At 38.4% G+C, this 13,131-nt stretch overlaps 1 non-coding gene across 1 annotated transcript; it reads right to left on the minus strand.

Moving 5' to 3' along the window:
* Positions 1–1,865: 1,865 nt before the first annotated feature.
* Positions 1,866–1,938, minus strand: TRNAT-GGU (transfer RNA threonine (anticodon GGU)). Its single transcript has one exon. It is a non-coding gene; the product is annotated as a tRNA-Thr (tRNA).
* Positions 1,939–13,131: the final 11,193 nt, after the last annotated feature.

Genomic DNA, 13,131 nt, shown 5'->3' on the forward strand with positions numbered 1-13,131 from the left:
TCCCTTATGACCCGATACCCTATGATAAAATCTCCCAAATATACCTAATGAAAAGTTTCTTGAACCCCAAAGTTAGGGGCGCAAACTGTTTTTATGGGTAATAAATTATAGGAAAGTTATAGCCACCTTCGAAAAAAATCCAAATCCAATTCAAATCTACCGCCAAACTGATATTAAGAGAAAGTATAGCTGACTATACTGAGGGAAAAGATAAATAAAAATACGGTAATAAAGAAATTATCAATGTTGTGGAAAGTCCTTACAGGCTAATTAATTATTCGTTGATAAAGGTGAGCCCACCAGCGTGGAAAATAAGGCGGTGGCAGTGGGCAAATGACGAGTTTCAAAATTGCCCGGACCATTTGATTAATTAAATCGGAGGGGGTTAGTGGACCACTGGACCGCTTAATTTATTATAGGTGTTTAATTTTTTTAAGTGATTCTGCTTGAATATTTTGCAATTGGTAGGTCCAAATGTTATATTATTAGTCTTTGGATTTGAAGATCTGTGTAACGGTGGCTGTGGCATGTTTGTACACTCCAATTCGAATTAACTAGGACTGTGGGAGTAGTGGTTTTAGGCAATCGAGTCGGGTATCGAGAACGAAATGGTTTTCATCGAGTATTCAAGTCGAGTCTAGTATTCGAGTACTTGATTAAGGGAAAATTTTCTTATTCGAGTCAAGTAATTCAAAAAAACCTCGAGTAATATTTTTAACAAGTAGGGTTATCGAGTATACTTGATTAGGAGTTGGTCTTATTCGAGTAATTATGAAATTAAATTTAAAATAAGTATAAGTATAACACTATTATAATGTAGCAGTCCAGTTTATTTATTCTAGACGAGGGGGTCACTGGTCACCTGTCCACTTTCAGAAAAATCCTTATTTCCCACCCTGGAGCCCACTGAAATAAAAAAAAATTCCTTTTCAGCCAGAGCAAGAGAGTTGTGTATGGCCACCAAAATGGTATTGGTATTGTTTTTTAAATAACTCGAAAATGCGAGGAGAAATTGCACATTATGCTCTCTTTGGGCTACCATTACGTTTTGAATCATTTACAAAAGTCCATCAATCGTTCTTGATCATTTACTAAACACAGGGCAGCCTGGTCTAATGTTTCGGCCCGGCCAGTAGCAATAGGTTCGGAGTACTTAGGTAACGTATGATGTTTTTATGGCTTTTTTTATCACCTTTAACACGTATACCCAATTATTACTTAAAGTAAATATATGTCAATCTGGTTTTCATGGAATGTAGGAAAAGAGTTACGTTAAAGGGACTTTCAAGAGACCCTCTAGTCAATTTAAAATACATCATTCGGTCGACTTTCGTTGTAAAGCCAAATAGGTTATAGGTTATTTTATTGCCGTATGAAAATACACTCTTATGAAACAGAACGGCTCCGTTAAGGAGCTCAGCAAAAACCAGAAATGTTGTCAACATTGTATATTTAGAAGTTTCATTTCAAATCAAGGAATACCTCTGCGTATTGTTCCATACCAGAGTGACTGAGAAAAATCATTTCACCTCGGGCAGGAATCGAACCTACGACCTTTGGGTTACCGTCCCAACGCCACTACTATTGGACTACCGAGGCCACGAATAATCAGGCCTCGGACATCCAATTTAAGAATGACTCGATCTGGTTCACATTATTGACGGGATACATTTAACCCGTTGTTGACGGTGCCGTAGCATTTTACGTCAACTAATTTATAACAGGACCTTGATAGCCTGTAGTCATAACATTGAGAATTTATTATTTATAATTACGCAGGAATTAATATATATAGAAGTTTCATTTCAAATCAAGGAATACCTCTGCGTATTGTTCCATACCAGAGTGACTGAGAAAAATCATTTCACCTCGGGCAGGAATCGAACCTACGACCTTTGGGTTACCGTCCCAACGCCACTACCATTGGACTACCGAGGCCACGAATAATCAGGCCTCGGACATCCAATTTAAGAATGATTCGATCTGGTTCACATTATTGACGGGATACATTTAACCCGTTGTTGACGGTGCCGTAGCATTTTACGTCAACTAATTTATAACAGGACCTTGATAGCCTGTAGTCATAACATTGAGAATTTATTATTTATAATTACGCAGGAATTAATATATATAGAAGTTTCATTTCAAATCAAGGAATACCTCTGCGTATTGTTCCATACCAGAGTGACTGAGAAAAATCATTTCACCTCGGGCAGGAATCGAACCTACGACCTTTGAGTTACCGTCCCAACGCCACTACCATTGGACTACCGAGATTTTTCTCAGTCACTCTGGTATGGAACAATACGCAGAGGTATTCCTTGATTTGAAATGAAACTTCTATATATATTAATTCCTGCGTAATTATAAATAATAAATTCTCAACATTGTATATTCATTTACGAAACTTGAAATGGAGGAACCCCAAAAATTTTAGATGTCAAAAGGATACATACATCAGATTAAAAATGAAAACTAGAAAACAGTTCAACTTTTTCTAAAAGCTTATCCTCTGATAACCGTGTTGATAAATTTTTGTCATGAGGCGTAAGTGGAGTTCTCCTCTGCATAGGTGTTTTACCGAACGGAGGAGTTTGGGAAGTTGTTGAGTTGCAACGGCTCGTAGTAGGGCAGGAAGGACACTTGGCACAATGGGATGAGGGAGTCTGCAGAAGCTCATCCTCTACGTCTTGTAAGGAGTCCTCAATTCTCTTTGAGACCTCTTTCTTAACAAACAGAACCAAACCATCCTTGGCCTTCACTCCTTTGAATTTCGATACTATACTCTTTCCTTCTTTTCTCAACTTTTTAATAGTTCCTTTCTCTTTTCCCGCTTCCTGGATCTCTTTTTCAATTTCTCTACTGAAACCCTTTATTTTCTTACTAATGACATTTTTCACATGAGTTTTGGCTTGCATTTACTTTGCCCACCTGTCTTTGATAACTTCGACGTCTTGACGAGTTCGTAATACGTGCCTATGTCGTCGAATGGCTTCCTTTCTCAGCGAAATTGCTTCAGAGAATTCTTCGTCCCACCATGGTTTCCGGGAATAGCCATTTATTGGTGCCTTGGATATTTTTTAAAGAGGGTTTTCTCATCGCGTTAAGCAGGGCTTCACATAAATTATTATATTTTGTTTCATTCTCGAAAGCTTCCATTTCAGTCCGAAAAGCCAATATACGTTCAGATTCATCAAATTGTTAAAAAACTTTAGTACTGTCTCGTCGGGTGGTGAGGTTTTTATTCGTCAGGCTGCGCTCTATGAAGAAGGAATAAAGGTTAAAATTCGCAAGGTCATCTGCCCAACACTACGTCCTAATATCTCAGCCCATGAACGTAGTGAAATCAAACCATGGGCAATGTCTTAAATTAGAAATATGGTCTAGTTCTATATTGGCCAGTTCATAACTCTTGGTAAAGAAAAGCCCACATATCACGCTACTTGACATCAAATACGCTAGACCTTGGGCGGCCTCTTTTTATGATTAATATAGATCTTGCAAATCATGAAAAAAGGCCGCGCAAGGTCTAGCGTATTTGGAGGATTTTGTGATTTCAAAGTGCACCTAAGTGATCTTCTAGTGATCATTGTATTTGCAGTATAGCCACTGCCTTACCTTAGTTACATTTTCAATAACAGAGGAAATTTTAGCGGAAAACCCATTTCCACCTAAAAACGTCGCGGAGAAGTCAACTCAACATTGGCCAATTGCTAAAAGAAGACACAAAAAGCGATGTCCCGTACCAGTAGCCCATCAGCTGTCACAACAGTCCAATCCAAGTAGCGGGACTGAAACTTTAGATAAGGCAACGCAATATGTTGTAAGCAATCAGGAGAGGCTTAACAATATTTTATCACCAATCATTAGTGAAATAGTCAATCAACGAGAGCAGACGGGCAAGCGTAGGTTAAGGGAATCGGCGGCCACACTTCATCTTGTAAATTATCTACCATTGGCTTGGGCATCTCCACACATTTGTAAAGAAAGAGGTTGTTTGAGGGTTATACAACAAAACCCTTCGTAGTCACTCAACGCGCGAAATTCAGTTGCATCTCTCCCAGATAGAAATGCATCAGCCGAGGTTCAGTTGAGCCATGATCCCTCTGTACCCATTGAGGACATACGGGTCCTTTGGTCGCAATTGACCAATATGCTTGAATCGTGAGTACTATCTGTCCAGTCCGCCACAACGTCCGGGAGTCTAGTGGGGGGAATCGGAAACCCAAGTGTTATAAATGTGAAAGAATTGTTTAAATATTAGAAATGAAGAAACATAATAACTACACAATTCCAATATACAAAGGTATGGCATAGCAACTGGATGTTGAGGAAGTGCCGGCCTTTACGATTCAGATAAACATGTGAATCGGGAGTACTAGGTTTTTTGTTTGGATTGGAATGTGGTTACAGTCTATGCTCCCTAGGCTCCGAGGAAGACCTGCCTTCTCCATAAAGCATAGTTTTGTACGGAGGATCTCTTCCTGGGTTGATAGGAATTTGATGTAATGATACATGCGACTTTTGATAGCTGCTGGCATACGACGAATAATCGTTTACCGTGACCCACTGAATATTCTCCGTCGCAAAAAAATGCAAGCACATGAGGATCTGGAATAAGATAATTTCAATATACAACTGCTCCAAATACATCAAAACGAAAAGACTACAATTTTATCGTTCTAATTTTTATTTTATATTACATATATATTGAAAAAAAAAACGAAAAGATCAGTCTTTCTATCATTTTCGTTTTGTAATTAAATAATGATAAAGAAATTCTAACCTGCGTAGTAGAATCAATTGGATGACCTCTTTGTGTTTCGTGATCCAAATTAGGCCTTAGCATTTCCCAAAGCTTAATAAATACCGTTTTGGTTAAAGGGTAATGTGCCAAAAATTCATCATTACTCTAATCCATAGAATTGGGTCTTTCACGCTACATTCATTCTCTCTGTACATCTGGTTCGACATTATTTACAACTCGGTTTGTCGCATTTGCTCCATGAAGGGACAAACAAGTCGGCCAAGGCCGTAATATTAGTTCCACATCAGTGTATTAGAGTGGACAAACATATACACCCTTAGTAGACACAGGTAGGCAAACTAATACAAAAGCTAATGAGGCTACGTGATTTATTATCGTTTAATAAATAAATTGCCACCCTAAGTTAAAGAGTGGATGCCGCCCACCATCAGCTGACCCGGGTGGGCAAACTAATAAAAAATCTGTTGGGCCCATGGGATTTCCTATTGTTTGAGATAAAATTCACCATCCTTAGTTAAAGAGTGGCTACCGCCCAACCTCATGAAATCAACTTTTTTTCCGGTAACTCTCCCTTTAAGTGGGTTGGTCGGAGGGGGCGGAAATTAACGGCACTGCGTGCGCGTTAAAGAGTTCAATCGAATGAGACCAACTGTTTTTTTTCGGTCACTCTCCCTTTAATAAGAAAGTGATTGTTATTATTATTTTAGCTCGAAACAAAATTATTTTCGCCTCCGAATGCGTTAACGAGAGCTCATAAGCTCTCGTTAAGCATTCGTTTAAAAACTAAACTTTTGGACTCGTTAAAAAGTGTCTGGTACACGTTTTTGAATAATACTCGTTATTCTACTATAGACACGCCCCATTTTTCATTATTTAACGAAACTTTTTCGTCTCTGGAACGGGCCCTTAGTGTTTTCAAAATGGATCTATGGTTTTCCTGCAAAACTATTTTGACAATAGCACTGAAATATTTTTGATGTTAAAAAGGTATTAGCTTCGCCTTACTGCACTGTTTATTTTATTCCAATGTCGATCGTTGATAATGCGAAATATGTTCATTGGTTTAGCCTCAAGCAGCTTGAGTCGGTAATATTGTATGTAACCTATCCAAACCATAAATTAAATATTGAAAATTGAAAAAGTATGTTTGAAGTCAATATTTTTATCTGTACTTTTAAAAACTATGCATTTTCTTTATTAAATAATAGGTATTATTTAGTATTTAGAATAGTTAGTATTTCATTTCAATAATGTTTGACGCTTAGTCATAAATTATTTTTTTTTATCAGGAGAAGCCTTGATGGTCAAAGTTGTTTACCTTTTTCGGGTTACAATTTAATTATTTTAAACACGTTTTTAATTTTAGTTTTTGATCTATTATTTGTCATTTTAAATAAATAAATAGGTTCAATACGGTTTTTAAAACTACCATAGCTTTTTGATGCAATTTCAAAACTCCGCGCGAATTTACAAGAAAATATTATTCTACAGGATAACGTGCATTTTTTTCTAAAAGCATGATTCGCCATAAAATTAATCACTGACTGCCACATTATGGGCTTTTTTATAATATTATATTATTGTCCCATTTCTTTTTCTTTGTCGCATATTCTGGTTTATCGAAAAAGCTAGCGAATGAGTCCTTTATCCGACGTAGCTACCCACCGAACGCAGTTTAAGCTGCTTGATCTACATAAGTTAACAACAAGTTACAATATAGTTGTGATGTATAAATTAATAAGCCTTGTGGTTACCTAAAAATCTCTGAATTGACATATTAATGGTTAAAACAATTATTATTTTAATGGAATTAAAATTACTGATTGTAATAAACATAAATAATAAAAGGATTACAAGGCGTGACTTCCAACACGTAAGAAAGTATTCATTAGCGACGTTGCGGTTTCAACGCCAAATGTCCTTTGGAGGTTTTACAATATTTGACATTAGTCATTTCAAGATGGTACATAGAGTATTTTATTTATAAATATGGTTATAACTTTCATTTTTATGAAAATTAATATTACTGTAATGAGGTTTCGGTTAAACACAACTGTTCATTAAATAGTAACTTTTCAGCCATCGGTGGCGCCAGGATTTGAAGATGTGTAGGCTATTACCTTTCCTCAAATGTGCTCTCTTTTCAACTTTTAGAAATTATATAGAAAGTTAATGGCACTGCATGGTTACGTTGAGAAGGAAACTCGAGTGCTTTAAAATTGATTTGTGGGCACCCCAGTTTTTATCCTTTGTAGAAACGGAGCTGAAGCTTTGATTAATAACCTTTGAAACTACCTTTTCTAGGTTTTCGCCTCACAACCTTAATCAAATTATCTGGGAGAAAATTGATATAACTTAATTTCTTTATGTTTTATTTCCATCGACCAAACGCGAGAAGGGAGCTAGCTAGTGAAATGACCGTCTGGACAGAAGTTTTCGATAAAAAGCTAAGCTAAGACTTAAGCCCAGTTCACACTATACAATTAATTGGTCCACGTAAATATTTCCAACTAATTGTAAGCAAGAAAATTGTATAGTGTGAACAGAAAAAGTGGGGACAATTGTTACAATTTGTCTGTTCACTCTATACAATTTTCTTGCTTACAATTAGTTGGATACATTTAAGTGGACCAATTAATTATATAATGTGAACTGGGCTTTAGTATTTGAAGTGTACCCAATTTTTATCAGATATATATGTTAAAAGTTGTTTTCATGGTTTTAAAATGGTAATTTTAAAGTTTCAAAAAAGTAATTTAGACTCATAAAAAATAAATTATGGTCCATTTTTCTCGATCCAATTTCAAGGTGCCATATAAAAAAGGTGTTAAATTTAGGATAGTGCATTTAGTTTTAACGTAAAGAACACGATCTTTAATAATTGAGTTTTCCGATTCACCCTGTAGAACTGTAGAAGTATGGTGGAACGTTTTTGTTCGTAAGTAGAAACCAAGAATACTAACACCCCGGGGCAAAAACGGTAGTACATATAATGAGACTGCTGAAACGTTATTGGGACCCACACGATTTTATTAAATTCATTTAATTGTTGTCCTTGCAAAATAGTTCACACGAACCTCAGAAACAAATAGTTTTCTTTTGGGTGTCTCTCTACAATTATTTATTTTGAATAATTAAATAATTACAGCAGTTCTTCCAATTGCAAAGATTTTCTCAATTGGTAAAAAAAATGGAAATAGAGGGAATTTTGGCTTTTGTTAATTTACCACTTATGAAAAGTAAATCATTTAAATAAAGTTACTTCTCTGATTTTATGGACAGCTGCCCTATATTCGATTTCGTTGTTTAGCATAAAACTGAATAAACATAGAATTAGCAGTAGCGGCCCCAGCAAGTTTTTCTGGTGGTGCGAGATCTCATTGCGAGGTCAGGCGTTTCGGTCTTGCGGTCAAAAGTTTTTGGTCCCGTCGTCCCGATCCCGTTTCGGCGCCCCCACCTATGACGGCGCCGGGTGCGATCGCACCGTTCTCACCGCCCTAGCGCCACCGCTGAGAATTAGTCAAACTGAATTATGAAATATTTTAACATTGTTCATTTCGTTCTTGTTGCTAATATAGAAGTTTTCAAACATTAGCGTGGTTTAGTGGTTATCGGAATCTCGTTCGTTTTGGGTTGGATATTAGTTGTTAAATATAAAAAACGAAAACAACAAAAAGTCAACTAAAATGTGGGAAAAGCTCTGAAAAACTGACTATATCTATAGATAAAAGAGATTTGCTAAATGAAAATCATTTGAAATAATGGCTTCGAATGCTATTTTAATATAAAACATACTGAATCTAAGAAGCATCAATAAAATGTACATGTAATTGAAACAGCACCTAAAAATCAAAACCCTAACTGATATGTTTTCAAATGAGCATGTTTTATTGATACCGAGAAGTCATTTTATGCACTTTGGTGACAAAAGGACATTTCTTTATCATCAGCGGATGTCTCAAATCTCTTTGTATGAACCAAAAAGCCAAAATTTACATCAGGTCAGGATTTGGTGTTTCTTGTTGAGTTCACAATAAAACTACTTGATAAGTTAATAGTTAATCTATCTCAATGAAGACGACGGAATTGAACTAGTGAAACAAATACAAGTGATTCATAATTAAAATTCACGCTTACATTTACATATCAAAGAACTTAAAAAAATGTTACGCACCGCGTGTTAGATAAGGGAGAGAAAAAGGAGGATTACAGCTTTTAAAATATGTTTATTTTTTCCAACACTTACCTTTCAACTTTATTAAACTTTACGGTAAGTTATATCGCCCGTCGTTATCATTGCCATCTCTGTAGTTAGCTGGGCGAGAATATCGGAAAATTACTCTCGCCCATTGATACGCAACTGTCAGCCTCATATCGCTTTTGAATGATATGATATTGGACGTGGATATGTTTGGTGCGCGGATGGAATTCGGGATTATCTATGAACAAGATGGCGATGGTTATCCACCTGCAAAAGCGGTGCATCGCTCAAGGAGGCGACATGCAGATGTCTTCCTTCACCGCTTTGTTGACCGCTTTAAACTCAAATTCAGTTGAGGATCCTCTTTGTATAAGACTCTGGGTTATTAAAGAGAGAGCCATTTTAAAATTGCTTGGTCTGTGCCAATCAAGTATTCAAATGGTTGAACTGGTACTTCTTAATGCTTCTGCAGCTTCTCAAGTCTTTTACCCGTGAGCTTCATGATCACATATTATAATAAAAAATTCGCTTAATTTAACCAAATTGATTCTACTTCAAACATTTAAAGTATTATTAACAACTATTGCATTTGGTATAGAAGATAATAAATTTTTAAATTGTTTGAAATTCTTCTCTAATATCCAATTTATAGCGTTCCAAACGTTTAAATATACCCTGACCAATTGAAAGGTGTAGCTTAAAAAGTTTAAAAAAAATATTTCCTAAATTGGAACACCCTCTATAGTAAATTCTGATCCCCGCTAATTTTCAAATATAAATTTCTAGGGTCTCTATTTGTGTCTTTGCATGGTCCAAGTTGCTGACCTAAAGACTACTTGGGCCTGATTTCTTGATAATTTAATAAAAGTTTACATTAAACCAAATTTAACCAATAAGCTGTTTTCAGTGGCGTAATAATGGTATTTTTATAGAATAATAATAGCTTAACTTTTAACCATTCTGGTATTTTAGCACATCTGTAATGGGTTACCCACCACTAATATACAACAACAGAGCAGAAAATGGTTTTATCTTTAACTATTAAAATAATATTTTAAAATTGAAACGATTACAAATTTTTTTTAAATACAAACTATATTAATAAAATATTCACGCTATAATGTTTTTCACTGACATAATAAGAGTCTGATATGAAACTTATAAATTTTATATCGATGACTTTAGATAGTTAGACCAAAATTCTGGCCAATTTTTGTGTCACTAAGTCTAAATATTTTCCTAAAGCTAAATCAGAAGTGATATAAAATATACCGTGTATCCAATAGCATAAGCAACTATAGCGAGAAAAATACAACATTAAAAATACGTGATAAATACTGAAATGTGGTCATTTTTAAAATAAGTCTCAGAAAAAAAGATCATACGCAAGATACAGAACTGACACATTTATTTAAAACATATATATCAATTATGGTAGAAGAAGTCGTCAATTCTAAATGCTAACATACGTTGTACTCTAAACCTTAATCATATTCATTTTGGAATAGTTTTTACAGAGTCGCGATACAATACTTATACGAACGCGCAACGTCTCCATTTGCTTCTCGTTATTTTGAAAATCATAAAATAATGCAGTTTCATGGCAAATTAATTTAGGTCGAACTAAGACACTTTTATTACAATGATAACTCAAATAACGAAAATATTAGCTGAGAACAGTACTAGAATTTTAGTGAAACAATATCAAAATACAGTGCGAAACTGCGAATAAATACCATTTAAAATCAACATGTAACCAATTATGCTAGAGAAAACAAACATTCCTCGAGTGAGGAGCCCGGCGGAAAAGTGTTCAGAACCGATGCCGCATTGCGATTCTCTGTACTAGGTAATAGGTCGAACGCGGGTCACCAGACACCTCCCGAATTTTGCGGTCAATTGCGTGTATTTATTCCAGGCCGTCATAACCGAAAGATCCCAGGCTCTCGACGGCTACAGCCTGGAAAAGGAAACGATTCTCTAACCCCGAGTATTTGGCTTTTTTCTTCGATTCGGCCTGGGTAGGTACCCAGAGTGGTGCCATTGAAGAGTTAGCCAAGTACGATGGAGCTAAAGGATCCGCGCACGTTAAGTCCCAGACAAGCGACTTACCGCCGGACCAAGGGACTAACGACATGCCGTCCGGGCGTTTTCCATCATCACGCGATAGACCAGGTGGTTCCAGGACGGAACGCACGCCAGCGGAAACGAGAGCGCATCTCAGGATATCATTGACCGCGCTATGGCGAGAGAGCCGACCGGAGCTAGCTTTTCTTGCAGCTCAATCCACGCGAGCCAAAGGAATCAACCTGATTTCCGCAGTTGCACGTGTGGGCCACGCAGATTTGGGACCCCAACCGAAGACCGACGGCGATACGGAAGGAATCATCATCCAAATGAGTACCGAGAGGCGGCGACGGAGGAGCGTTCAACCACGCCCCGGACTCCTTCGAATGCACCGATAGGAGCCGGGCTTTATCCCGGTCAGTTGAAGCCCGAGCGGCTAAAAGTGATAATGTTTTGTCGATCAAAGGGCCTTCCCAAGCGCGTTGGTATTTCCAAAGATCTGGTAAGGAGTTCCCACTTGCGGACGGCGTCAAGAAATACTTGGTCTTCCGAATCGGTGAAGGAATCTGGGAAAATTTCGCGAAGGAGATCAGAGACGCTCCAGAACGAAGACAAAAAAGCGGGGAGAGCTAGCTTGGTGGCATGGCGGATTCCAAGGCCCCCTTTAGCCACCGGAAACGAGGACTGCTCCCATGTTGAAAGTTCCATCAAAGTATTGGTGACCTTTTCAAGGGCCAAACGTAGTTTGTCATCAAACGATCGGAGGTCGGTCTCACATTGCCATACCGGGTCGCTACGGAGGAGGTAAGACAGCTTAGGGATGGTCATGGAATTTTTTAGCAGAAGGAACCCGTGGTGAGCTGTGACCTGTTCTAAGTTCTTTGTCATTATATCCAGAGCTTCGATTTTACTCGAGAGACAGGCAGACATGGCCTCATCGACGAGAGGAGCGCCCAGGAGGATGAATTGGAATCGTGGCAAAACTTTAATACACGAGGCCGCCGCATCGAACAGATTGAAAATGGGCGTCGGTGAGATCACCAAGGTCGAGAATGAGAAGCTCGCATTTCGACGGGTTGAGCTCGAGGCCGACGTCCGAGGAAAGAGTTTTTTGGTTGATTAGATCATCGAGGACTACACCTGGTTCTCCACCCAGCGAAGAATCGTCCAAGTACCATATGTTCAATTCTGAAGACATACAGCAAGCCACTTTCTGGACCACGAGGCAGAAGAGGGCCGGTCCTAAAGGGTCTCCTTGTTGAACGCCGAACGCAGAAGGTATTATGGATTCGCCGTAAGAAAGGTGAGAGGTGACCTGATAGCACTGGCGCAGGTAGAGATAAAGTTCAGGGATTTCCCTATAAACGCATTCAAGGAGGTGATCGCGACGTACCATGTTAAACGCGTTGAGAAAGTCCACTTTTAGTAAAACCTTCGGCTCGAGATGTGGGTGGTTGACGTAGCGACGGGCTGCGTGAGCAGCGGCTTCAGCACCGCCCTGCATTCCGAAACCCAGTTGAGTGGGACGCAAGAGAGGACCCAGAGTCGGCATGATACGAGAGCAGGCAACCTTTGCGACCAGACGACGAAGAGTGCATCCCACCGCTATGGGCCTCACGCCTCCGTCCTTTTTCAGAAGAGCGCACAAATTGGCGCCGTATAAAACTGGACATAGTGCCGATGGAACTTGGCCGGCGAGCATGAAGTTGCAGAGGCTTGTGAGAGATTTAAGCAAACATTCGCTGGCAGCTCCTGCGCCGGGCCCAATCAAATCCTTAAGAGGACCTCTAAAGTAGTAGAGTTCGTTGGGGCAAAAGAGAACTCTGACGATATCACACGTACAGTACCCGAGATATCGCTGTCCGCGATCTTAGCCTCACAAATCTTTCCAACGTCCCGTTTTCATGGACGTTTCTTAGATGGTTTTTTGGGATTGCTAACCGCGAAAGTAGGGAATGAACCTGTCTCGAAGGTCTTGATGTAATCTTTGACTGCAGTGGTGAGTGAAACCAGTTTCCCTTCGGAGACAAAGGGAACTTGCAGACACATAGAGGGGAAGACAAGTAGCGCCCTCCAAGATTCAAAACTGTTGTTC

The sequence above is a fragment of the Leiobunum rupestre genome, chromosome 3 (assembly GCF_980474605.1).
Source record: "Leiobunum rupestre chromosome 3, qqLeiRupe1.1.hap1, whole genome shotgun sequence".
Classification (NCBI taxonomy): domain Eukaryota; kingdom Metazoa; phylum Arthropoda; class Arachnida; order Opiliones; family Sclerosomatidae; genus Leiobunum; species Leiobunum rupestre.